This window comes from Solea solea (assembly GCF_958295425.1).
Source record: "Solea solea chromosome 4 unlocalized genomic scaffold, fSolSol10.1 SUPER_4_unloc_19, whole genome shotgun sequence".
NCBI classification, from domain to species: Eukaryota; Metazoa; Chordata; class Actinopteri; order Pleuronectiformes; family Soleidae; genus Solea; species Solea solea.
This window is the reverse complement of record NW_026704009.1, coordinates 19394-46850: the sequence shown is the minus strand read 5'-3', so window position 1 is coordinate 46850 and position 27457 is coordinate 19394. Positions and strand designations below refer to the sequence as shown.

General features: G+C 46.9%; 1 long non-coding RNA gene across 1 annotated transcript; it reads right to left on the bottom strand.

Moving 5' to 3' along the window:
- Positions 1-1124: 1124 nt before the first annotated feature.
- Positions 1125-3693, bottom strand: LOC131449246 (uncharacterized). The gene is made up of 3 exons (XR_009234258.1): positions 3584-3693; positions 3395-3466; positions 1125-1191 (listed from the first exon to the last, which is right to left on the bottom strand). It is a non-coding gene; the product is annotated as an uncharacterized LOC131449246 (long non-coding RNA).
- Between the last annotated feature and the right edge of the window lie 23764 nt (positions 3694-27457).

The following is a 27457-nucleotide window of genomic DNA, read 5'->3' as shown; positions in this document are numbered from 1 at the left end:
CAGGTTTGTACTGTAGCAGGTTTGCATTGGTGCTGCAAACAGAGAGTGAGACACAAACATGGGGCTGTGATGGTTTCATTAAAGACAAGAGATGAGAAGAAGACTGGAGTCAGTGAGAAAACAAGGAAACAAAGTAACGTCAAACTTACGTCTGTGATCTGTCAGCATCTCCTCTCCCTCTGGTGCGGCTGTCAACACAGGAGTTTAAATATTGGCACAATGGTCAGCCAATCAGGTGTGAAAGCTTGAAATGTTTGGGGCGGGGCTTATTATTGAAAACATGTGCGCTGTGACTGAGGAGCCTGGTGGTTCAGTGGCTGCGGTGCGCGTTGAGCCAGAGTGTGGATATGGAGTGTGCGCCTGTGTGCCGCGCCACGCCGCGCGGCTTAAGTGAAGACCGACACGCGCCGGGCTGAGGTGGGATCCTGGCGGGGCCGGGCGCACCGCACTTCCTTGTATCTAAAGAAAAAAAGAAAAGAATGCATTTGAAATTGTATTGTAGCTTGAGCATGCACATGAGTTCATTTGTCAATGTGTGCCGTGATTTCATAGCGCTGTCCACGGTGATGAAATGAGCCTCGGTGTCGGCAGCGTCACGGGGCCACCTCATTTTATATTTCCAGATTGTGGCTATGTTTGCACTGAGTGTGTTTCTTTCATTTCAACAATGTAGCCATAATGGTCTCTGGTTTTATGAAGTTAATGTTGAGAATGTATCTTGTCTGCGGGGAATGAGTTACTTCAACTTTAACCATTTAGGAAACCAATTAAGTTTATTAACTCAAACAATTTAAGCATACAAAAGTATTTGATTTGAGTACAAGTAACTCAAGTATTTGTTGTTAAAGTAACTTGGGTAAAGTGCATTGTACTAATTCCATTCAGTTAATGAAAACTACTAAGTATGTGACACTTATGTGAAACGGATTTATCTGAACTGAAATGATCTTCTTTATACAAATGTTAATACTTAAGTTGAATTGACTCTTTTCTTTCTACTAAATCAAATTATTACATTCTACTTCTGACAACTTCAAATGGAGAGCGTAGATCAGTGTGTGAGCCATTACAACCTGATTGTGAGGACCAGAGACACATGGTGAGTTTCAAAGGGAACTCCTGCAGGAACCTGATCTTCATTCACTACTGCCACCAGGGCCACTGCCCCTCTTGGGTTGCTTCCAACTCATCCTGAAAAGGGAACAAACACATGTTCAGTGTTTTCAGTGTATTCAGACAAATCATTCAACTTAAAAAAGAAAACATGATGTCATCATCACTACTTGCGATGCAATAGTCAAATAGAAGCACTGTCAATAAAAAGGTAAACATGTTGCATGTATTATTTGTGAAATGTGGCGTTGTTTGTAGTTTAGTGTGTTTCCGCGTTTTCACGGCAGGGATGGCGTCTGCTGAGACGCTGGTTCCGCGGCTGCTGTGCGTTTGGCGCTGCGGCGGCGGTACGTGTCGTGTTTGCGCTGACTGTGTGCCCCGCCGCGCGGCTTAAGTGAGGACCGACACGCGCCGGGCCGAGGTGGGATCTCAGTGCCGTGTGCTGTGGCTGCGGTACGTGTGGCAACTGAGGAGCCTGGTGGTTCAGCGGCTGCGGTGCGCGTCGCGCCGTTGTGCGGATATGGAGGGTGCGCCTGTGCGCTGCGCCACGCCGCACGGCTTAAGTGAAGACCGACACGCGCCGGGCCGAGGCGGGGCCGGGCGCACCGCACTTTTTTTATGAAGTTAATGTTGAGAATGTATCTTGAATGTATCTCGGTTTGCGCGGGCTCCGTGGCTGCTGTGCGCTCCGTGCGCTCCGCGGCTGCGGTTCCGGTGCCGTGCGCTGCGGCGGCGGTACCTGTCGTAACTGGGGAGCCTGGTGGTTCCGCGGCCGCGGTGCGTGTCCTCACTTAAACTGTGAGGACTGTACTCATGAGTTTATTTGTCAATGTGTGCCGTGATTTCATAGCGCTGTCCACGGTGCTGAAATGAGCCTCGGTGTCGGCAGCGTCACAGGGTGACCTCATTTTATATTTCCAGATTGTGGCTATGTTTGCACTGAGTGTGTTTCTTTAATTTCAACAATGTAGCCATAATGGTCTCCAACAACGGTGAACAAAACAAACGCCACAGAAGCTGCAGTGCAAACTCCACCCACCTATAACTGCAGAGGAAAAACTACATGTCTACTATAAACTGCTTTCTATATTCCTTCCTGGTTGGATTTAAACACACATCTGCCAATTTATTAGGTACACATTTTCTGTTTATGAACACACTGATTGAAGGAGCCAATCACATGGCAGTAAGTCATTGCATTTAGGCAGGTAGACATGATCAGGACGCCCAAATCAAGTTCAAACAGACTATCAGCATTAGGAAGAAAGGTGATTCAAGGAGCTTTTAATGTGGCATGGTTACTGGTAGTATTTTTACAAACTGCTTGCACAACCACGGTGTGACAAACAGAAAATATCCAGTGATGCCATGTTGAGGTCAAAGATCAGCAGAAAGGCCATGCTAAGAAAGCAAAAGGAACTCAAATCAGCGCAACCAAAGTGTGCAGAACACCATCTGAAGGCACAACACATTGAACCTTGCCGAAAAATGACTGCCTCCGACGGGAACGCGCATCGGTTAAGAGGTAGTGAGCGTAGGTCTACTGGTAGATATAATACTGTATACAGGGTACACCCTATAAGTCGTTGTTTGAAGGAGCGATACTGACCAAATTCATTGTACATGCACCTGTTTTCCTCGACTGCTAATGCTGAAAAGATAGAGAATGTAAGCCCTAACAATCCAGAGTTACAGGGTGCAGTCACTTCTCGGCAGGCCCTGCCGAAATGTGACAGCACCCTGTAACTCTTTATTGCAAGAAGCAATATTGACCAAATTCACTGTACATGCACCTGGTTTCCTCTACTTTCCTCTCCTCTACTGATTCTTCCAATTAGCCACTCACAGTGTGACTCCTGGCTGCTGAGTTAGTTAGCACCAGTTAGTTACTAGAAACCCAAGCCTTTTTAGATGATTTATATTAATAAATACACCATTAAATAACGACTTAAGTGTCATTAATTATTTAAATTAATAAATAGCCTTTTCAATAATTACTTACATCACATTGGTTTTCTTAGGTTACAAAATACTGACCTGGGTTTTTTTCGTCATCACTTAGTAACAATAATAATAATAATAATAATAATAATAATAATAATATTCAGTGGAGCTCCACTTCAGGTTTTACTTGATACTCATTCCAAACTAAATGTTTATTTAAATATTAGTTTAAATGTCATATGATAAAAAAAAGTGTTAAAGTTTGAGTGTACACTTACAATTAAGTGTTAAGTGTGTTTGTTTCTGTTTGGTTGTGATGACTTTCTGTTGTACTCACACCATCAAACCGAATCCAGTTCAGTCCGTCCATGAATACCAGTCCGGGTTTTGTAGCAGGTTTGCGTTGATGCTGCAAACAGAGAGTGAGACACAAACAGGTGACTGTGATCGTTTCATTAAAGACAAGAGATGAGAAGAAGACTGATGTCAGTGAAGAAACAAGGAAACAAAGTAACGTCAAACTTACATCTGTGATCTGTCTGGTGCCCTATTAAAACTCTTTTCCAGATGAGGCATTGCTACAACGATGACTTTGACAGTGTGTGGGTGTCACCATCCTCTTTCACTCACTTGAGCTTCACTAAAGAGTGCAGGTCGTCTCTCTTTTAGTTCGGCAAGGAGGAGCTGAATTCACAGTTTCTTCATGCCCGAGTGCTGCATATGTTGATGGAGACCTGTGACATAAAACACAAAGAGCTACTGATGGTGCTACGTCTGTTTTTCACTAGACTACTCATAGATATCAGTACATCAACTGACAGTTAATGTATTATTTATTTGAACTTACAATTGTACATTTATATTCAAATACATACACAAATATGAAAGAACTGTACACTATAGTGGCGGTGATTGACTGAACATCATATGTTGGGTGCACATTTAAACACAGGATCCAGGCAGCTTTCCAAGTTGCAATATTTTATTTCCAAGTAAACGGTAGTCGGTGATGAGGGGTAATGGTGGATGATTCTGTCTATATGAAAATGATAAAGGAAATATTACAATCTAGAAAGTATCAAATATACAATAAGAAATGAGGTTGTCTTAGACTAACATCAATAATACATCCACTCTTACTTTCCTCTCTTTAGCAAAGGATTAAACTCAGGAATCTAGTATAATGACACACAAGCAATAAGTAAGTCTTCATACAAGATGTAGTATCAACCAAATGAAACATTAAATGAGTGAACGTCCATAAAACTCACAGCCAGTGTCCCTTTGTTCTCGTGGATTGTTTGGAGGGAAAATAGGGGGGTCAAAGGGCGGAAGGGGCGGGTTATATAGGATTAGGGGTGTGGTCCAGGTAGGTGTGCCAGTGATGAGGCAGGTGAGGAGGAGACTTGGGATTTTAACAAATACATATACAATGGCCGTGCCACTTTAATATAAACCTAAAATTCGAAGGTAAAATCAATTATTAGTAATAATATACAAAGTGTTTACATTAAAAACAAAGTAACACGTCAACCACAAATCTATGGATCACACCAAGCATCTGAGAGACGTCTGAGCCAGCGGATCATTTCATCAGGACAGGCCGAGGTAACGCTGCTCTGCCCTGGGCACTGTGAGCACCGAGCGTCCGCAGAGGTTGGAGCTGATCACCTCCGACAACGTACCGCGCTGAAATCAGTTCCAGGTTGGATATTCAACAGACATTCGCTCCAGATCCAACGGCACCCTCCTCCTTCTCCACCCCGAGATAGGTGCACGATCACGGCTTGTACAAAGTCCGACCCATCGCTCTCAACAACCGTGGTCTCATTTAGGGACCATCAACGAATTACCGTTAAAAATGGATTAAAAAAAATTATGGGAGGTACTAAAATGGAATAAAAAGAGGTGTGTCCTGACTAGGCAGTCTAGTTCTATGTTGCTGCACTGTTTTGGAATCTTTAGGGTCACATGGCCTGGACGCGATTGAGATAAAATGCTAATATTTGCATTAAAGAAATGATTGAAAGTAAATCAAGTATTTAAATGGAATATAAAGAGGTGTGTCCTGACTAGGCAGTCTAGTACTATGTTTGTACACTCATTTGGAGTCTTTGGGTCACATTGCCTGGAAGCTATTGAGCTAAAATGCTAATATTTACATTATTAAAATTATAAAAAAAATAAATGAGGTAATTAAATATTAGTTTAATGTCATATGATCAAAATTAAAGTGTTAACGTTCGACTCTACACTTAGATTCAAGTGTTAAGTGTGTTTGCGGTTTGTTTCTGTCTGGTTGTGATGACTTTCTGTTGTACTCACGCCAGTAAACCGAATCCAGTCTGGGGTTTGTAGCAGGTTTGTACTGTAGCAGGTTTGCATTGGTGCTGCAAACAGAGAGTGAGACACAAACATGGGGCTGTGATGGTTTCATTAAAGACAAGAGATGAGAAGAAGACTGGAGTCAGTGAGAAAACAAGGAAACAAAGTAACGTCAAACTTACGTCTGTGATCTGTCAGCATCTCCTCTCCCTCTGGTGCGGCTGTCAACACAGGAGTTTAAATATTGGCACAATGGTCAGCCAATCAGGTGTGAAAGCTTGAAATGTTTGGGGCGGGGCTTATTATTGAAAACATGTGCGCTGTGACTGAGGAGCCTGGTGGTTCAGTGGCTGCGGTGCGCGTTGAGCCAGAGTGTGGATATGGAGTGTGCGCCTGTGTGCCGCGCCACGCCGCGCGGCTTAAGTGAAGACCGACACGCGCCGGGCTGAGGTGGGATCCTGGCGGGGCCGGGCGCACCGCACTTCCTTGTATCTAAAGAAAAAAAGAAAAGAATGCATTTGAAATTGTATTGTAGCTTGAGCATGCACATGAGTTCATTTGTCAATGTGTGCCGTGATTTCATAGCGCTGTCCACGGTGATGAAATGAGCCTCGGTGTCGGCAGCGTCACGGGGCCCCCTCATTTTATATTTCCAGATTGTGGCTATGTTTGCACTGAGTGTGTTTCTTTCATTTCAACAATGTAGCCATAATGGTCTCTGGTTTTATGAAGTTAATGTTGAGAATGTATCTTGTCTGCGGGGAATGAGTTACTTCAACTTTAACCATTTAGGAAACCAATTAAGTTTATTAACTCAAACAATTTAAGCATACAAAAGTATTTGATTTGAGTACAAGTAACTCAAGTATTTGTTGTTAAAGTAACTTGGGTAAAGTGCATTGTACTAATTCCATTCAGTTAATGAAAACTACTAAGTATGTGACACTTATGTGAAACGGATTTATCTGAACTGAAATGATCTTCTTTATACAAATGTTAATACTTAAGTTGAATTGACTCTTTTCTTTCTACTAAATCAAATTATTACATTCTACTTCTGACAACTTCAAATGGAGAGCGTAGATCAGTGTGTGAGCCATTACAACCTGATTGTGAGGACCAGAGACACATGGTGAGTTTCAAAGGGAACTCCTGCAGGAACCTGATCTTCATTCACTACTGCCACCAGGGCCACTGCCCCTCTTGGGTTGCTTCCAACTCATCCTGAAAAGGGAACAAACACATGTTCAGTGTTTTCAGTGTATTCAGACAAATCATTCAACTTAAAAAAGAAAACATGATGTCATCATCACTACTTGCGATGCAATAGTCAAATAGAAGCACTGTCAATAAAAAGGTAAACATGTTGCATGTATTATTTGTGAAATGTGGCGTTGTTTGTAGTTTAGTGTGTTTCCGCGTTTTCACGGCAGGGATGGCGTCTGCTGAGACGCTGGTTCCGCGGCTGCTGTGCGTTTGGCGCTGCGGCGGCGGTACGTGTCGTGTTTGCGCTGACTGTGTGCCCCGCCGCGCGGCTTAAGTGAGGACCGACACGCGCCGGGCCGAGGTGGGATCTCGGTGCCGTGTGCTGTGGCTGCGGTACGTGTGGCAACTGAGGAGCCTGGTGGTTCAGCGGCTGCAATGCGCGTCGCGCCGTTGTGCGGATATGGAGGGTGCGCCTGTGCGCTGCGCCACGCCGCGCGGCTTAAGTGAAGACCGACACGCGCCGGGCCGAGGCGGGGCCGGGCGCACCGCACTTTTTTTATGAAGTTAATGTTGAGAATGTATCTTGAATGTATCTCGGTTTGCGCGGGCTCCGTGGCTGCTGTGCGCTCCGTGCGCTCCGCGGCTGCGGTTCCGGTGCCGTGCGCTGCGGCGGCGGTACCTCTCGTAACTGGGGAGCCTTGTGGTTCCGCGGCCGCGGTGCGTGTCCTCACTTAAACTGTGAGGACTGTACTCAGGCCAGTAAACTAACCTGATCTTCATTCACTACTGCCACCAGGGCCACTGCCCCTCTTGGGTTGCTTCCAACTCATCCTGAAAAGGGAACAAACACATGTTCAGTGTTTTCAGTGTATTCAGACAAATCATTCAACTTAAAAAAGAAAACATGATGTCATCATCACTACTTGCGATGCAATAGTCAAATAGAAGCACTGTCAATAAAAAGGTAAACATGTTGCATGTATTATTTGTGAAATGTGGCGTTGTTTGTAGTTTAGTGTGTTTCCGCGTTTTCACAGCAGGGATGGCGTCTGCTGAGACGCTGGTTCCGCGGCTGCTGTGCGTTTGGCGCTGCGGCGGCGGTACGTGTCGTGTTTGCGCTGACTGTGTGCCCCGCCGCGCGGCTTAAGTGAGGACCGACACGCGCCGGGCCGAGGTGGGATCTCGGTGCCGTGTGCTGTGGCTGCGGTACGTGTGGCAACTGAGGAGCCTGGTGGTTCAGCGGCTGCGGTGCGCGTCGCGCCGTTGTGCGGATATGGAGGGTGCGCCTGTGCGCTGCGCCACGCCGCGCGGCTTAAGTGAAGACCGACACGCGCCGGGCCGAGGCGGGGCCGGGCGCACCGCACTTTTTTTATGAAGTCAATGTTGAGAATGTATCTTGAATGTATCTCGGTTTGCGCGGGCTCCGCGGCTGCTGTGCGCTACGCGGCTGCAGTGCGCTCCGCGGCTGCGGTTCCGGTGCCGTGCACTGCGGCGGCGGTACCTGTCGTAACTGGGGAGCCTGGTGGTTCCGCGGCCGCGGTGCGTGTCCTCACTTAAACTGTGAGGACTGTACTCATGAGTTTATTTGTCAATGTGTGCCGTGATTTCATAGCGCTGTCCACGGTGATGAAATGAGCCTCGGTGTCGGCAGGGTCACGGGGCCACCTCATTTTATATTTCCAGATTGTGGCTATGTTTGCACTGAGTGTGTTTCTTTCATTTCAACAATGTAGCCATAATGGTCTCTGGTTTTATGAAGTTAATGTTGAGAATGTATCTTGTCTGCGGGGAATGAGTTACTTCAACTTTAACCATTTAGGAAACCAATTAAGTTTATTAACTCAAACAATTTAAGCATACAAAAGTATTTGATTTGAGTACAAGTAACTCAAGTATTTGTTGTTAAAGTAACTTGGGTAAAGTGCATTGTACTAATTCCATTCAGTTAATGAAAACTACTAAGTATGTGACACTTATGTGAAACGGATTTATCTGAACTGAAATGATCTTCTTTATACAAATGTTAATACTTAAGTTGAATTGACTCTTTTCTTTCTACTAAATCAAATTATTACATTCTACTTCTGACAACTTCAAATGGAGAGCGTAGATCAGTGTGTGAGCCATTACAACCTGATTGTGAGGACCAGAGACACATGGTGAGTTTCAAAGGGAACTCCTGCAGGAACCTGATCTTCATTCACTACTGCCACCAGGGCCACTGCCCCTCTTGGGGCTGCTTCCAACTCATCCTGAAAAGGGAACAAACACATGTTCAGTGTTTTCAGTGTATTCAGACAAATCATTCAACTTAAAAAAGAAAACATGATGTCATCATCACTACTTGCGATGCAATAGTCAAATAGAAGCACTGTCAATAAAAAGGTAAACATGTTGCATGTATTATTTGTGAAATGTGGCGTTGTTTGTAGTTTAGTGTGTTTCCGCGTTTTCACGGCAGGGATGGCGTCTGCTGAGACGCTGATTCCGCGGCTGCTGTGCGTTTGGCGCTGCGGTGGCGGTATGTGTCGTGTTTGCGCTGACTGTGTGCCCCGCCGCGCGGCTTAAGTGAGGACCGACACGCGCCGGGCCGAGGTGGGATCTCGGTGCCGTGTGCTGTGGCTGCGGTACGTGTCGCAACTGAGGAGCCTGGTGGTTCAGCGGCAGCGGTGCGCCGGAGTGTGGATATGGAGTGGCTCGGGAACAAACACATGTTCAGTGTTTTCAGTGTATTCAGACAAATCATTCAACTTAAAAAAGAAAACATGATGTCATCATCACTACTTGCGATGCAATAGTCAAATAGAAGCACTGTCAATAAAAAGGTAAACATGTTGCATGTATTATTTGTGAAATGTGGCGTTGTTTGTAGTTTAGTGTGTTTCCGCGTTTTCACGGCAGGGATGGCGTCTGCTGAGACGCTGGTTCCGCGGCTGCTGTGCGTTTGGCGCTGCGGCGGCGGTACGTGTCGTGTTTGCGCTGACTGTGTGCCCCGCCGCACGGCTTAAGTGAGGACCGACACGCGCCGGGCCGAGGTGGGATCTCGGTGCCGTGTGCTGTGGCTGCGGTACGTGTGGCAACTGAGGAGCCTGGTGGTTCAGCGGCTGCGGTGCGCGTCGCGCCGTTGTGCGGATATGGAGGGTGCGCCTGTGCGCTGCGCCACGCCGCACGGCTTAAGTGAAGACCGACACGCGCCGGGCCGAGGCGGGGCCGGGCGCACCGCACTTTTTTTATGAAGTTAATGTTGAGAATGTATCTTGAATGTATCTCGGTTTGCGCGGGCTCCGTGGCTGCTGTGCGCTCCGTGCGCTCCGCGGCTGCGGTTCCGGTGCCGTGCGCTGCGGCGGCGGTACCTGTCGTAACTGGGGAGCCTTGTGGTTCCGCGGCCGCGGTGCGTGTCCTCACTTAAACTGTGAGGACTGTACTCAGGCCAGTAAACTAACCTGATCTTCATTCACTACTGCCACCAGGGCCACTGCCCCTCTTGGGTTGCTTCCAACTCATCCTGAAAAGGGAACAAACACATGTTCAGTGTTTTCAGTGTATTCAGACAAATCATTCAACTTAAAAAAGAAAACATGATGTCATCATCACTACTTGCGATGCAATAGTCAAATAGAAGCACTGTCAATAAAAAGGTAAACATGTTGCATGTATTATTTGTGAAATGTGGCGTTGTTTGTAGTTTAGTGTGTTTCCGCGTTTTCACGGCAGGGATGGCGTCTGCTGAGACGCTGATTCCGCGGCTGCTGTGCGTTTGGCGCTGCGGTGGCGGTACGTGTCGTGTTTGCGCTGACTGTGTGCCCCGCCGCGCGGCTTAAGTGAGGACCGACACGCGCCGGGCCGAGGTGGGATCTCGGTGCCGTGTGCTGTGGCTGCGGTACGTGTCGCAACTGAGGAGCCTGGTGGTTCAGCGGCAGCGGTGCGCCGGAGTGTGGATATGGAGTGGCTCGGGAACAAACACATGTTCAGTGTTTTCAGTGTATTCAGACAAATCATTCAACTTAAAAAAGAAAACATGATGTCATCATCACTACTTGCGATGCAATAGTCAAATAGAAGCACTGTCAATAAAAAGGTAAACATGTTGCATGTATTATTTGTGAAATGTGGCGTTGTTTGTAGTTTAGTGTGTTTCCGCGTTTTCACGGCAGGGATGGCGTCTGCTGAGACGCTGGTTCCGCGGCTGCTGTGCGTTTGGCGCTGCGGCGGCGGTACGTGTCGTGTTTGCGCTGACTGTGTGCCCCGCCGCACGGCTTAAGTGAGGACCGACACGCGCCGGGCCGAGGTGGGATCTCGGTGCCGTGTGCTGTGGCTGCGGTACGTGTGGCAACTGAGGAGCCTGGTGGTTCAGCGGCTGCGGTGCGCGTCGCGCCGTTGTGCGGATATGGAGGGTGCGCCTGTGCGCTGCGCCACGCCGCACGGCTTAAGTGAAGACCGACACGCGCCGGGCCGAGGCGGGGCCGGGCGCACCGCACTTTTTTTATGAAGTTAATGTTGAGAATGTATCTTGAACAAACACATGTTCAGTGTTTTCAGTGTATTCAGACAAATCATTCAACTTAAAAAAGAAAACATGATGTCATCATCACTACTTGCGATGCAATAGTCAAATAGAAGCACTGTCAATAAAAAGGTAAACATGTTGCATGTATTATTTGTGAAATGTGGCGTTGTTTGTAGTTTAGTGTGTTTCCGCGTTTTCACGGCAGGGATGGCGTCTGCTGAGACGCTGATTCCGCGGCTGCTGTGCGTTTGGCGCTGCGGTGGCGGTACGTGTCGTGTTTGCGCTGACTGTGTGCCCCGCCGCGCGGCTTAAGTGAGGACCGACACGCGCCGGGCCGAGGTGGGATCTCGGTGCCGTGTGCTGTGGCTGCGGTACGTGTCGCAACTGAGGAGCCTGGTGGTTCAGCGGCAGCGGTGCGCCGGAGTGTGGATATGGAGTGGCTCGGGAACAAACACATGTTCAGTGTTTTCAGTGTATTCAGACAAATCATTCAACTTAAAAAAGAAAACATGATGTCATCATCACTACTTGCGATGCAATAGTCAAATAGAAGCACTGCCAATAAAAAGGTAAACATGTTGCATGTATTATTTGTGAAATGTGGCGTTGTTTGTAGTTTAGTGTGTTTCCGCGTTTTCACGGCAGGGATGGCGTCTGCTGAGACGCTGATTCCGCGGCTGCTGTGCGTTTGGCGCTGCGGCGGCGGTACGTGTCGTGTTTGCGCTGACTGTGTGCCCCGCCGCGCGGCTTAAGTGAGGACCGACACGCGCCGGGCCGAGGTGGGATCTCGGTGCCGTGTGCTGTGGCTGCGGTACGTGTCGCAACTGAGGAGCCTGGTGGTTCAGCGGCAGCGGTGCGCCGGAGTGTGGATATGGAGTGGCTCGGGAACAAACACATGTTCAGTGTTTTCAGTGTATTCAGACAAATCATTCAACTTAAAAAACAAAACATGATGTCATCATCACTACTTGCGATGCAATAGTCAAATAGAAGCACTGTCAATAAAAAGGTAAACATGTTGCATGTATTATTTGTGAAATGTGGCGTTGTTTGTAGTTTAGTGTGTTTCCGCGTTTTCACGGCAGGGATGGCGTCTGCTGAGACGCTGGTTCCGCGGCTGCTGTGCGTTTGGCGCTGCGGCGGCGGTACGTGTCGTGTTTGCGCTGACTGTGTGCCCCGCCGCGCGGCTTAAGTGAGGACCGACACGCGCCGGGCCGAGGTGGGATCTCGGTGCCGTGTGCTGTGGCTGCGGTACGTGTGGCAACTGAGGAGCCTGGTGGTTCAGCGGCTGCGGTGCGCGTCGCGCCGTTGTGCGGATATGGAGGGTGCGCCTGTGCGCTGCGCCACGCCGCGCGGCTTAAGTGAAGACCGACACGCGCCGGGCCGAGGCGGGGCCGAGGCGGGGCCGGGCGCACCGCACTTTTTTTATGAAGTTAATGTTGAGAATGTATCTTGAATGTATCTCGGTTTGCGCGGGCTCCGTGGCTGCTGTGCGCTCCGTGCGCTCCGCGGCTGCGGTTCCGGTGCCGTGCGCTGCGGCGGCGGTACCTGTCGTAACTGGGGGGCCTGGTGGTTCCGCGGCCGCGGTGCGTGTCCTCACTTAAACTGTGAGGACTGTACTCATGAGTTTATTTGTCAATGTGTGCCGTGATTTCATAGCGCTGTCCACGGTGCTGAAATGAGCCTCGGTGTCGGCAGCGTCACAGGGTGACCTCATTTTATATTTCCAGATTGTGGCTATGTTTGCACTGAGTGTGTTTCTTTAATTTCAACAATGTAGCCATAATGGTCTCCAACAACGGTGAACAAAACAAACGCCACAGAAGCTGCAGTGCAAACTCCACCCACCTATAACTGCAGAGGAAAAACTACATGTCTACTATAAACTGCTTTCTATATTCCTTCCTGGTTGGATTTAAACACACATCTGCCAATTTATTAGGTACACATTTTCTGTTTATGAACACACTGATTGAAGGAGCCAATCACATGGCAGTAAGTCATTGCATTTAGGCAGGTAGACATGATCAGGACGCCCAAATCAAGTTCAAACAGACTATCAGCATTAGGAAGAAAGGTGATTCAAGGAGCTTTTAATGTGGCATGGTTACTGGTAGTATTTTTACAAACTGCTTGCACAACCACGGTGTGACAAACAGAAAATATCCAGTGATGCCATGTTGAGGTCAAAGATCAGCAGAAAGGCCATGCTAAGAAAGCAAAAGGAACTCAAATCAGCGCAACCAAAGTGTGCAGAACACCATCTGAAGGCACAACACATTGAACCTTGCCGAAAAATGACTGCCTCCGACGGGAACGCGCATCGGTTAAGAGGTAGTGAGCGTAGGTCTACTGGTAGATATAATACTGTATACAGGGTACACCCTATAAGTCGTTGTTTGAAGGAGCGATACTGACCAAATTCATTGTACATGCACCTGTTTTCCTCGACTGCTAATGCTGAAAAGATAGAGAATGTAAGCCCTAACAATCCAGAGTTACAGGGTGCAGTCACTTCTCGGCAGGCCCTGCCGAAATGTGACAGCACCCTGTAACTCTTTATTGCAAGAAGCAATATTGACCAAATTCACTGTACATGCACCTGGTTTCCTCTACTTTCCTCTCCTCTACTGATTCTTCCAATTAGCCACTCACAGTGTGACTCCTGGCTGCTGAGTTAGTTAGCACCAGTTAGTTACTAGAAACCCAAGCCTTTTTAGATGATTTATATTAATAAATACACCATTAAATAACGACTTAAGTGTCATTAATTATTTAAATTAATAAATAGCCTTTTCAATAATTACTTACATCACATTGGTTTTCTTAGGTTACAAAATACTGACCTGGGTTTTTTTCGTCATCACTTAGTAACAATAATAATAATAATAATAATAATAATAATGATAATAATATTCAGTGGAGCTCCACTTCAGGTTTTACTTGATACTCATTCCAAACTAAATGTTTATTTAAATATTAGTTTAAATGTCATATGATAAAAAAAAGTGTTAAAGTTTGAGTGTACACTTACAATTAAGTGTTAAGTGTGTTTGTTTCTGTTTGGTTGTGATGAGTTTCTGTTGTACTCACACCATCAAACCGAATCCAGTTCAGTCCGTCCATGAATACCAGTCCGGGTTTTGTAGCAGGTTTGCGTTGATGCTGCAAACAGAGAGTGAGACACAAACAGGTGACTGTGATCGTTTCATTAAAGACAAGAGATGAGAAGAAGACTGATGTCAGTGAATAAACAAGGAAACAAAGTAACGTCAAACTTACATCTGTGATCTGTCCCTCTGGTGCGGCTGTCAACACAGGAGTTTAAATATTGGCACAATGGTCAGCCAATCAGGTGTGAAAGCTTGAAATGTTTGGGGCGGGGCTTATTATTGAAAACATGTGCGCTGTGACTGAGGAGCCTGGTGGTTCAGTGGCTGCGGTGCGCGTTGAGCCGGAGTGTGGATATGGAGGGTGCGCCGCGGCTTAAGTGAAGACCGACACGCGCCGGGCCGCACCGCACTTCCTTGTATCTTAAAAAAAAGAAAAGAATGCATTTGAAATTGTATTGTAGCTTGAGCATGCACATGAGTTCATTTGTCAATGTGTGCCGTGATTTCATAGCGCTGTCCACGGTGATGAAATGAGCCTCGGTGTCGGCAGGGTCATGGGGCCACCTCATTTTATATTTCCAGATTGTGGCTATGTTTGCACTGAGTGTGTTTCTTTCATTTCAACAATGTAGCCATAATGGTCTCTGGTTTTATGAAGTTAATGTTGAGAATGTATCTTGTCTGCGGGGAATGAGTTACTTCAACTTTAACCATTTAGGAAACCAATTAAGTTTATTAACTCAAACAATTTAAGCATACAAAAGTATTTGATTTGAGTACAAGTAACTCAAGTATTTGTTGTTAAAGTAACTTGGGTAAAGTGCATTGTACTAATTCCATTCAGTTAATGAAAACTACTAAGTATGTGACACTTATGTGAAACGGATTTATCTGAACTGAAATGATCTTCTTTATACAAATGTTAATACTTAAGTTGAATTGACTCTTTTCTTTCTACTAAATCAAATTATTACATTCTACTTCTGACAACTTCAAATGGAGAGCGTAGATCAGTGTGTGAGCCATTACAACCTGATTGTGAGGACCAGAGACACATGGTGAGTTTCAAAGGGAACTCCTGCAGGAACCTGATCTTCATTCACTACTGCCACCAGGGCCACTGCCCCTCTTGGGTTGCTTCCAACTCATCCTGAAAAGGGAACAAACACATGTTCAGTGTTTTCAGTGTATTCAGACAAATCATTCAACTTAAAAAAGAAAACATGATGTCATCATCACTACTTGCGATGCAATAGTCAAATAGAAGCACTGTCAATAAAAAGGTAAACATGTTGCATGTATTATTTGTGAAATGTGGCGTTGTTTGTAGTTTAGTGTGTTTCCGCGTTTTCACGGCAGGGATGGCGTCTGCTGAGACGCTGATTCCGCGGCTGCTGTGCGTTTGGCGCTGCGGTGGCGGTACGTGTCGTGTTTGCGCTGACTGTGTGCCCCGCCGCGCGGCTTAAGTGAGGACCGACACGCGCCGGGCCGAGGTGGGATCTCGGTGCCGTGTGCTGTGGCTGCGGTACGTGTCGCAACTGAGGAGCCTGGTGGTTCAGCGGCAGCGGTGCGCCGGAGTGTGGATATGGAGTGGCTCGGGAACAAACACATGTTCAGTGTTTTCAGTGTATTCAGACAAATCATTCAACTTAAAAAAGAAAACATGATGTCATCATCACTACTTGCGATGCAATAGTCAAATAGAAGCACTGTCAATAAAAAGGTAAACATGTTGCATGTATTATTTGTGAAATGTGGCGTTGTTTGTAGTTTAGTGTGTTTCCGCGTTTTCACGGCAGGGATGGCGTCTGCTGAGACGCTGGTTCCGCGGCTGCTGTGCGTTTGGCGCTGCGGCGGCGGTACGTGTCGTGTTTGCGCTGACTGTGTGCCCCGCCGCGCGGCTTAAGTGAGGACCGACACGCGCCGGGCCGAGGTGGGATCTCGGTGCCGTGTGCTGTGGCTGCGGTACGTGTGGCAACTGAGGAGCCTGGTGGTTCAGCGGCTGCGGTGCGCGTCGCGCCGTTGTGCGGATATGGAGGGTGCGCCTGTGCGCTGCGCCACGCCGCGCGGCTTAAGTGAAGACCGACACGCGCCGGGCCGAGGCGGGGCCGGGCGCACCGCACTTTTTTTATGAAGTTAATGTTGAGAATGTATCTTGAATGTATCTCGGTTTGCGCGGGCTCCGTGGCTGCTGTGCGCTCCGTGCGCTCCGCGGCTGCGGTTCCGGTGCCGTGCGCTGCAGCGGCGGTACCTGTCGTAACTGGGGAGCCTTGTGGTTCCGCGGCCGCGGTGCGTGTCCTCACTTAAACTGTGAGGACTGTACTGAGGCCAGTAAAGTAACCTGATCTTCATTCACTACTGCCACCAGGGCCACTGCCCCTCTTGGGTTGCTTCCAACTCATCCTGAAAAGGGAACAAACACATGTTCAGTGTTTTCAGTGTATTCAGACAAATCATTCAACTTAAAAAAGAAAACATGATGTCATCATCACTACTTGCGATGCAATAGTCAAATAGAAGCACTGTCAATAAAAAGGTAAACATGTTGCATGTATTATTTGTGAAATGTGGCGTTGTTTGTAGTTTAGTGTGTTTCCGCGTTTTCACGGCAGGGATGGCGTCTGCTGAGACGCTGATTCCGCGGCTGCTGTGCGTTTGGCGCTGCGGTGGCGGTACGTGTCGTGTTTGCGCTGACTGTGTGCCCCGCCGCGCGGCTTAAGTGAGGACCGACACGCGCCGGGCCGAGGTGGGATCTCGGTGCCGTGTGCTGTGGCTGCGGTACGTGTCGCAACTGAGGAGCCTGGTGGTTCAGCGGCAGCGGTGCGCCGGAGTGTGGATATGGAGTGGCTCGGGAACAAACACATGTTCAGTGTTTTCAGTGTATTCAGACAAATCATTCAACTTAAAAAAGAAAACATGATGTCATCATCACTACTTGCGATGCAATAGTCAAATAGAAGCACTGTCAATAAAAAGGTAAACATGTTGCATGTATTATTTGTGAAATGTGGCGTTGTTTGTAGTTTAGTGTGTTTCCGCGTTTTCACGGCAGGGATGGCGTCTGCTGAGACGCTGGTTCCGCGGCTGCTGTGCGTTTGGCGCTGCGGCGGCGGTACGTGTCGTGTTTGCGCTGACTGTGTGCCCCGCCGCGCGGCTTAAGTGAGGACCGACACGCGCCGGGCCGAGGTGGGATCTCGGTGCCGTGTGCTGTGGCTGCGGTACGTGTGGCAACTGAGGAGCCTGGTGGTTCAGCGGCTGCAGTGCGCGTCGCGCCGTTGTGCGGATATGGAGGGTGCGCCTGTGCGCTGCGCCACGCCGCGCGGCTTAAGTGAAGACCGACACGCGCCGGGCCGAGGCGGGGCCGGGCGCACCGCACTTTTTTTATGAAGTTAATGTTGAGAATGTATCTTGAATGTATCTCGGTTTGCGCGGGCTCCGTGGCTGCTGTGCGCTCCGTGCGCTCCGCGGCTGCGGTTCCGGTGCCGTGCGCTGCGGCGGCGGTACCTGTCGTAACTGGGGAGCCTGGTGGTTCCGCGGCCGCGGTGCGTGTCCTCACTTAAACTGTGAGGACTGTACTCATGAGTTTATTTGTCAATGTGTGCCGTGATTTCATAGCGCTGTCCACGGTGCTGAAATGAGCCTCGGTGTCGGCAGCGTCACAGGGTGACCTCATTTTATATTTCCAGATTGTGGCTATGTTTGCACTGAGTGTGTTTCTTTAATTTCAACAATGTAGCCATAATGGTCTCCAACAACGGTGAACAAAACAAACGCCACAGAAGCTGCAGTGCAAACTCCACCCACCTATAGCTGCAGAGGAAAAACTACATGTCTACTATAAACTGCTTTCTATATTCCTTCCTGGTTGGATTTAAACACACATCTGCCAATTTATTAGGTACACATTTTCTGTTTATGAACACACTGATTGAAGGAGCCAATCACATGGCAGTAAGTCATTGCATTTAGGCAGGTAGACATGATCAGGACGCCCAAATCAAGTTCAAACAGACTATCAGCATTAGGAAGAAAGGTGATTCAAGGAGCTTTTAATGTGGCATGGTTACTGGTAGTATTTTTACAAACTGCTTGCACAACCACGGTGTGACAAACAGAAAATATACAGTGATGCCATGTTGAGGTCAAAGATCAGCAGAAAGGCCATGCTAAGAAAGCAAAAGGAACTCAAATCAGCGCAACCAAAGTGTGCAGAACACCATCTGAAGGCACAACACATTGAACCTTGCCGAAAAATGACTGCCTCCGACGGGAACGCGCATCGGTTAAGAGGTAGTGAGCGTAGGTCTACTGGTAGATATAATACTGTATACAGGGTACACCCTATAAGTCGTTGTTTGAAGGAGCGATACTGACCAAATTCATTGTACATGCACCTGTTTTCCTCGACTGCTAATGCTGAAAAGATAGAGAATGTAAGCCCTAACAATCCAGAGTTACAGGGTGCAGTCACTTCTCGGCAGGCCCTGCCGAAATGTGACAGCACCCTGTAACTCTTTATTGCAAGAAGCAATATTGACCAAATTCACTGTACATGCACCTGGTTTCCTCTACTTTCCTCTCCTCTACTGATTCTTCCAATTAGCCACTCACAGTGTGACTCCTGGCTGCTGAGTTAGTTAGCACCAGTTAGTTACTAGAAACCCAAGCCTTTTTAGATGATTTATATTAATAAATACACCATTAAATAATGACTTCAGTGTCATTAATTATTTAAATTAATAAATAGCCTTTTCAATAATTACTTACATCACATTGGTTTTCTTAGGTTACAAAATACTAACTTGGGTTTTTTTCGTCATCACTTAGTAACAATAATAATAATAATAATAATAATAATAATAAGAATAATATTCAGTGGAGCTCCACTTCAGGTTTTACTTGATACTCATTCCAAACTAAATGTTTATTTAAATATTAGTTTAAATGTCATATGATAAAAAAAAAGTGTTAAAGTTTGAGTGTACACTTACAATTAAGTGTTAAGTGTGTTTGTTTCTGTTTGGTTGTGATGAGTTTCTGTTGTACTCACACCAGCAAACCAAATCCAGTTCAGTCCGTCCATGAATACCAGTCCGGGTTTTGTAGCAGGTTTGCGTTGATGCTGCAAACAGAGAGTGAGACACAAACAGGTGACTGTGATCGTTTCATTAAAGACAAGAGATGAGAAGAAGACTGATGTCAGTGAAGAAACAAGGAAACAAAGTAACGTCAAACTTACATCTGTGATCTGTCCCTCTGGTGCGGCTGTCAACACAGGAGTTTAAATATTGGCACAATGGTCAGCCAATCAGGTGTGAAAGCTTGAAATGTTTGGGGCGGGGCTTATTATTGAAAACATGTGCGCTGTGACTGAGGAGCCTGGTGGTTCAGTGGCTGCGGTGCGCGTTGAGCCGGAGTGTGGATATGGAGTGGCTCGGGAACAAACACATGTTCAGTGTTTTCAGTGTATTCAGACAAATCATTCAACTTAAAAAAGAAAACATGATGTCATCATCACTACTTGCGATGCAATAGTCAAATAGAAGCACTGTCAATAAAAAGGTAAACATGTTGCATGTATTAGTTGTGAAATGTGGCGTTACACTGTACTCACATCTTATACCAAACTGAGAATACAAGTGCGTGTCCTCACTTAAACTGTGAGGACTGTACTCACGCCATTAAACCGAATCCAGTCTGGGGTTTGTAGCAGGTTTGTAGGTTTGTGCGCCACGCCGCGCGACTTAAGTGAAGACCGACACGCGCCAGGCCGAGGTGGGATCTCGGCAGGGCTGGGCGCTGTGGCTGCGGTACGTGTCGCAACTGAGGAGCCTGGTGGTTCAGCGGCTGCAGTGCGCGTCGCGCCGGAGTGTGGATATGGAGGGTGCGCCGCGGCTTAAGTGAAGACCGACACGCGCCGGGCCGCACCGCACTTCCTTGTATCTTAATAAAAAGAAAAGAATGCATTTGAAATTGTATTGTAGCTTGAGCATGCGCATGATTTTATTTGTCAATGTGTGCCGTGATTTCATAGCGCTGTCCACGGTGCTGAAATGAGCCTCGCTGTCATATTAAAACTCTTTTCCAGATGAGGCATTGCTACAACGATGACTTTGACAGTGTGTGGGTGTCACCATCCTCTTTCACTCACTTGAGCTTCACTAAAGAGTGCAGGTCGTCTCTCTTTTAGTTCGGCAAGGAGGAGCTGAATTCACAGTTTCTTCATGCCCGAGTGCTGCATATGTTGATGGAGACCTGTGACATAAAACACAAAGAGCTACTGATGGTGCTACGTCTGTTTTTCACTAGACTACTCATAGATATCAGTACATCAACTGACAGTTAATGTATTATTTATTTGAACTTACAATTGTACATTTATATTCAAATACATACACAAATATGAAAGAACTGTACACTATAGTGGCGGTGATTGACTGAACATCATATGTTGGGTGCACATTTAAACACAGGATCCAGGCAGCTTTCCAAGTTGCAATATTTTATTTCCAAGTAAACGGTAGTCGGTGATGAGGGGTAATGGTGGATGATTCTGTCTATATGAAAATGATAAAGGAAATATTACAATCTAGAAAGTATCAAATATACAATAAGAAATGAGGTTGTCTTAGACTAACATCAATAATACATCCACTCTTACTTCCCTCTCTTTAGCAAAGGATTAAACTCAGGAATCTAGTATAATGACACACAAGCAATAAGTAAGTCTTCATACAAGATGTAGTATCAACCAAATGAATCATTAAATGAGTGAACGTCCATAAAACTCACAGCCAGTGTCCCTTTGTTCTCGTGGATTGTTTGGAGGGAAAATAGGGGGGTCAAAGGGCGGAAGGGGCGGGTTATATAGGATTAGGGGTGTGGTCCAGGTAGGTGGGCCAGTGATGAGGCAGGTGAGGAGGAGACTTGGGATTTTAACAAATACATATACAATGGCCGTGCCACTTTAATATAAACCTAAAATTCGAAGGTAAAATCAATTATTAGTAATAATATACAAAGTGTTTACATTAAAAACAAAGTAACATGTCAACCACAAATCTATGGATCACACCAAGCATCTGAGAGACGTCTGAGCCAGAGGATCATTTCATCAGGACAGGCCGAGGTAACGCTGCTCTGCCCTGGGCACTGTGAGCACCGAGTGTCCGCAGAGGCGGAGCTGATCACCTCCGACAACGTACCGCGCTGAAATCAGTTCCAGGTTGGATATTCAACAGACATTCGCTCCAGATCCAACGGCACCCTCCTCCTTCTCCACCCCGAGATAGGTGCACGATCACGGCTTGTACAAAGTCCGACCCATCGCTCTCAACAACCGTGGTCTCATTTAGGGACCATCAACGAATTACCGTTAAAAATGGATTAAAAAAAATTATGGGAGGTACTAAAATGGAATAAAAAGAGGTGTGTCCTGACTAGGCAGTCTAGTTCTATGTTGCTGCACTGTTTTGGAATCTTTAGGGTCACATGGCCTGGACGCGATTGAGATAAAATGCTAATATTTGCATTAAAGAAATGATTGAAAGTAAATCAAGTATTTAAATGGAATATAAAGAGGTGTGTCCTGACTAGGCAGTCTAGTACTATGTTTGTACACTCACTTGGAGTCTTTGGGTCACATTGCCTGGAAGCTATTGAGCTAAAATGCTAATATTTACATTATTAAAATTATAAAAAAAATAAATGAGGTAATTAAATATTAGTTTAATGTCATATGATCAAAATTAAAGTGTTAACGTTCGACTCTACACTTAGATTCAAGTGTTAAGTGTGTTTGCGGTTTGTTTCTGTTTGGTTGTGATGACTTTCTGTTGTACTCACGCCAGTAAACCGAATCCAGTCTGGGGTTTGTAGCAGGTTTGTACTGTAGCAGGTTTGCATTGGTGCTGCAAACAGAGAGTGAGACACAAACATGGGGCTGTGATGGTTTCATTAAAGACAAGAGATGAGAAGAAGACTGGAGTCAGTGAGAAAACAAGGAAACAAAGTAACGTCAAACTTACGTCTGTGATCTGTCAGCATCTCCTCTCCCTCTGGTGCGGCTGTCAACACAGGAGTTTAAATATTGGCACAATGGTCAGCCAATCAGGTGTGAAAGCTTGAAATGTTTGGGGCGGGGCTTATTATTGAAAACATGTGCGCTGTGACTGAGGAGCCTGGTGGTTCAGTGGCTGCGGTGCGCGTTGAGCCGGAGTGTGGATATGGAGTGTGCGCCTGTGTGCCGCGCCACGCCGCGCGGCTTAAGTGAAGACCGACACGCGCCGGGCTGAGGTGGGATCCTGGCGGGGCCGGGCGCACCGCACTTCCTTGTATCTAAAGAAAAAAAGAAAAGAATGCATTTGAAATTGTATTGTAGCTTGAGCATGCACATGAGTTCATTTGTCAATGTGTGCCGTGATTTCATAGCGCTGTCCACGGTGATGAAATGAGCCTCGGTGTCGGCAGGGTCACGGGGCCACCTCATTTTATATTTCCAGATTGTGGCTATGTTTGCACTGAGTGTGTTTCTTTCATTTCAACAATGTAGCCATAATGGTCTCTGGTTTTATGAAGTTAATGTTGAGAATGTATCTTGTCTGCGGGGAATGAGTTACTTCAACTTTAACCATTTAGGAAACCAATTAAGTTTATTAACTCAAACAATTTAAGCATACAAAAGTATTTGATTTGAGTACAAGTAACTCAAGTATTTGTTGTTAAAGTAACTTGGGTAAAGTGCATTGTACTAATTCCATTCAGTTAATGAAAACTACTAAGTATGTGACACTTATGTGAAACGGATTTATCTGAACTGAAATGATCTTCTTTATACAAATGTTAATACTTAAGTTGAATTGACTCTTTTCTTTCTACTAAATCAAATTATTACATTCTACTTCTGACAACTTCAAATGGAGAGCGTAGATCAGTGTGTGAGCCATTACAACCTGATTGTGAGGACCAGAGACACATGGTGAGTTTCAAAGGGAACTCCTGCAGGAACCTGATCTTCATTCACTACTGCCACCAGGGCCACTGCCCCTCTTGGGTTGCTTCCAACTCATCCTGAAAAGGGAACAAACACATGTTCAGTGTTTTCAGTGTATTCAGACAAATCATTCAACTTAAAAAAGAAAACATGATGTCATCATCACTACTTGCGATGCAATAGTCAAATAGAAGCACTGTCAATAAAAAGGTAAACATGTTGCATGTATTATTTGTGAAATGTGGCGTTGTTTGTAGTTTAGTGTGTTTCCGCGTTTTCACGGCAGGGATGGCGTCTGCTGAGACGCTGATTCCGCGGCTGCTGTGCGTTTGGCGCTGCGGTGGCGGTACGTGTCGTGTTTGCACTGACTGTGTGCCCCGCCGCGCGGCTTAAGTGAGGACCGACACGCGCCGGGCCGAGGTGGGATCTCGGTGCCGTGTGCTGTGGCTGCGGTACGTGTCGCAACTGAGGAGCCTGGTGGTTCAGCGGCAGCGGTGCGCCGGAGTGTGGATATGGAGTGGCTCGGGAACAAACACATGTTCAGTGTTTTCAGTGTATTCAGACAAATCATTCAACTTAAAAAAGAAAACATGATGTCATCATCACTACTTGCGATGCAATAGTCAAATAGAAGCACTGTCAATAAAAAGGTAAACATGTTGCATGTATTATTTGTGAAATGTGGCGTTGTTTGTAGTTTAGTGTGTTTCCGCGTTTTCACGGCAGGGATGGCGTCTGCTGAGACGCTGGTTCCGCGGCTGCTGTGCGTTTGGCGCTGCGGCGGCGGTACGTGTCGTGTTTGCGCTGACTGTGTGCCCCGCCGCGCGGCTTAAGTGAGGACCGACACGCGCCGGGCCGAGGTGGGATCTCGGTGCCGTGTGCTGTGGCTGCGGTACGTGTGGCAACTGAGGAGCCTGGTGGTTCAGCGGCTGCGGTGCGCGTCGCGCCGTTGTGCGGATATGGAGGGTGCGCCTGTGCGCTGCGCCACGCCGCGCGGCTTAAGTGAAGACCGACACGCGCCGGGCCGAGGCGGGGCCGGGCGCACCGCACTTTTTTTATGAAGTAAATGTTGAGAATGTATCTTGAATGTATCTCGGTTTGCGCGGGCTCCGTGGCTGCTGTGCGCTCCGTGCGCTCCGCGGCTGCGGTTCCGGTGCCGTGCGCTGCGGCGGCGGTACCTGTCGTAACTGGGGAGCCTTGTGGTTCCGCGGCCGCGGTGCGTGTCCTCACTTAAAGTGTGAGGACTGTACTCAGGCCAGTAAACTAACCTGATCTTCATTCACTACTGCCACCAGGGCCACTGCCCCTCTTGGGTTGCTTCCAACTCATCCTGAAAAGGGAACAAACACATGTTCAGTGTTTTCAGTGTATTCAGACAAATCATTCAACTTAAAAAAGAAAACATGATGTCATCATCACTACTTGCGATGCAATAGTCAAATAGAAGCACTGTCAATAAAAAGGTAAACATGTTGCATGTATTATTTGTGAAATGTGGCGTTGTTTGTAGTTTAGTGTGTTTCCGCGTTTTCACGGCAGGGATGGCGTCTGCTGAGACGCTGATTCCGCGGCTGCTGCGGTGGCGGTACGTGTCGTGTTTGCGCTGACTGTGTGCCCCGCCGCGCGGCTTAAGTGAGGACCGACACGCGCCGGGCCGAGGTGGGATCTCGGTGCCGTGTGCTGTGGCTGCGGTACGTGTCGCAACTGAGGAGCCTGGTGGTTCAGCGGCAGCGGTGCGCCGGAGTGTGGATATGGAGTGGCTCGGGAACAAACACATGTTCAGTGTTTTCAGTGTATTCAGACAAATCATTCAACTTAAAAAAGAAAACATGATGTCATCATCACTACTTGCGATGCAATAGTCAAATAGAAGCACTGTCAATAAAAAGGTAAACATGTTGCATGTATTATTTGTGAAATGTGGCGTTGTTTGTAGTTTAGTGTGTTTCCGCGTTTTCATGGCAGGGATGGCGTCTGCTGAGACGCTGGTTCCGCGGCTGCTGTGCGTTTGGCGCTGCGGCGGCGGTACGTGTCGTGTTTGCGCTGACTGTGTGCCCCGCCGCGCGGCTTAAGTGAGGACCGACACGCGCCGGGCCGAGGTGGGATCTCGGTGCCGTGTGCTGTGGCTGCGGTACGTGTCGCAACTGAGGAGCCTGGTGGTTCAGCGGCTGCGGTGCGCGTCGCGCCGTTGTGCGGATATGGAGGGTGCGCCTGTGCGCTGCGCCACGCCGCGCGGCTTAAGTGAAGACCGACACGCGCCGGGCCGAGGCGGGGCCGGGCGCACAGCACTTTTTATATGAAGTCAATGTTGAGAATGTATCTTGAATGTATCTCGGTTTGCGCGGGCTCCGCGGCTGCTGTGCGCTACGCGGCTGCAGTGCGCTCCGCGGCTGCGGTTCCGGTGCCGTGCGCTGCGGCGGCGGTACCTGTCGTAACTGGGGAGCCTGGTGGTTCCGCGGCCGCGGTGCGTGTCCTCGCTTAAACTGTGAGGACTGTACTCATGAGTTTATTTGTCAATGTGTGCCGTGATTTCATAGCGCTGTCCACGGTGCTGAAATGAGCCTCGGTGTCGGCAGCGTCACAGGGTGACCTCATTTTATATTTCCAGATTGTGGCTATGTTTGCACTGAGTGTGTTTCTTTAATTTCAACAATGTAGCCATAATGGTCTCCAACAACGGTGAACAAAACAAACGCCACAGAAGCTGCAGTGCAAACTCCACCCACCTATAACTGCAGAGGAAAAACTACATGTCTACTATAAACTGCTTTCTATATTTCTTCCTGGTTGGATTTAAACACACATCTGCCAATTTATTAGGTACACATTTTCTGTTTATGAACACACTGATTGAATGAGCCAATCACATGGCAGTAAGTCATTGCATTTAGGCAGGTAGACATGATCAGGACGCCCAAATCAAGTTCAAACAGACTATCAGCATTAGGAAGAAAGGTGATTCAAGGAGCTTTTAATGTGGCATGGTTACTGGTAGTATTTTTACAAACTGCTTGCACAACCACGGTGTGACAAACAGAAAATATCCAGTGATGCCATGTTGAGGTCAAAGATCAGCAGAAAGGCCATGCTAAGAAAGCAAAAGGAACTCAAATCAGCGCAACCAAAGTGTGCAGAACACCATCTGAAGGCACAACACATTGAACCTTGCCGAAAAATGACTGCCTCCGACGGGAACGCGCATCGGTTAAGAGGTAGTGAGCGTAGGTCTACTGGTAGATATAATACTGTATACAGGGTACACCCTATAAGTCGTTGTTTGAAGGAGCGATACTGACCAAATTCATTGTACATCCACCTGTTTTCCTCGACTGCTAATGCTGAAAAGATAGAGAATGTAAGCCCGAACAATCCAGAGTTACAGGGTGCAGTCACTTCTCGGCAGGCCCTGCCGAAATGTGACAGCACCCTGTAACTCTTTATTGCAAGAAGCAATATTGACCAAATTCACTGTACATGCACCTGGTTTCCTCTACTTTCCTCTCCTCTACTGATTCTTCCAATTAGCCACTCACAGTGTGACTCCTGGCTGCTGAGTTAGTTAGCACCAGTTAGTTACTAGAAACCCAAGCCTTTTTAGATGATTTATATTAATAAATACACCATTAAATAATGACTTAAGTGTCATTAATTATTTAAATTAATAAATAGCCTTTTCAATAATTACTTACATCACATTGGTTTTCTTAGGTTACAAAATACTGACCTGGGTTTTTTTCGTCATCACTTAGTAACAACAATAATAATAATAATAATAATAAGAATAATATTCAGTGGAGCTCCACTTCAGGTTTTACTTGATACTCATTCCAAACTAAATGTTTATTTAAATATTAGTTTAAATGTCATATGATAAAAAAAAAGTGTTAAAGTTTGAGTGTACACTTACAATTAAGTGTTAAGTGTGTTTGTTTCTGTTTGGTTGTGATGAGTTTCTGTTGTACTCACACCAGCAAACCGAATCCAGTTCTGTCCGTCCATGAATACCAGTCCGGGTTTTGTAGCAGGTTTGCGTTGATGCTGCAAACAGAGAGTGAGACACAAACAGGTGACTGTGATCGTTTCATTAAAGACAAGAGATGAGAAGAAGACTGATGTCAGTGAAGAAACAAGGAAACAAAGTAACGTCAAACTTACATCTGTGATCTGTCCCTCTGGTGCGGCTGTCAACACAGGAGTTTAAATATTGGCACAATGGTCAGCCAATCAGGTGTGAAAGCTTGAAATGTTTGGGGCGGG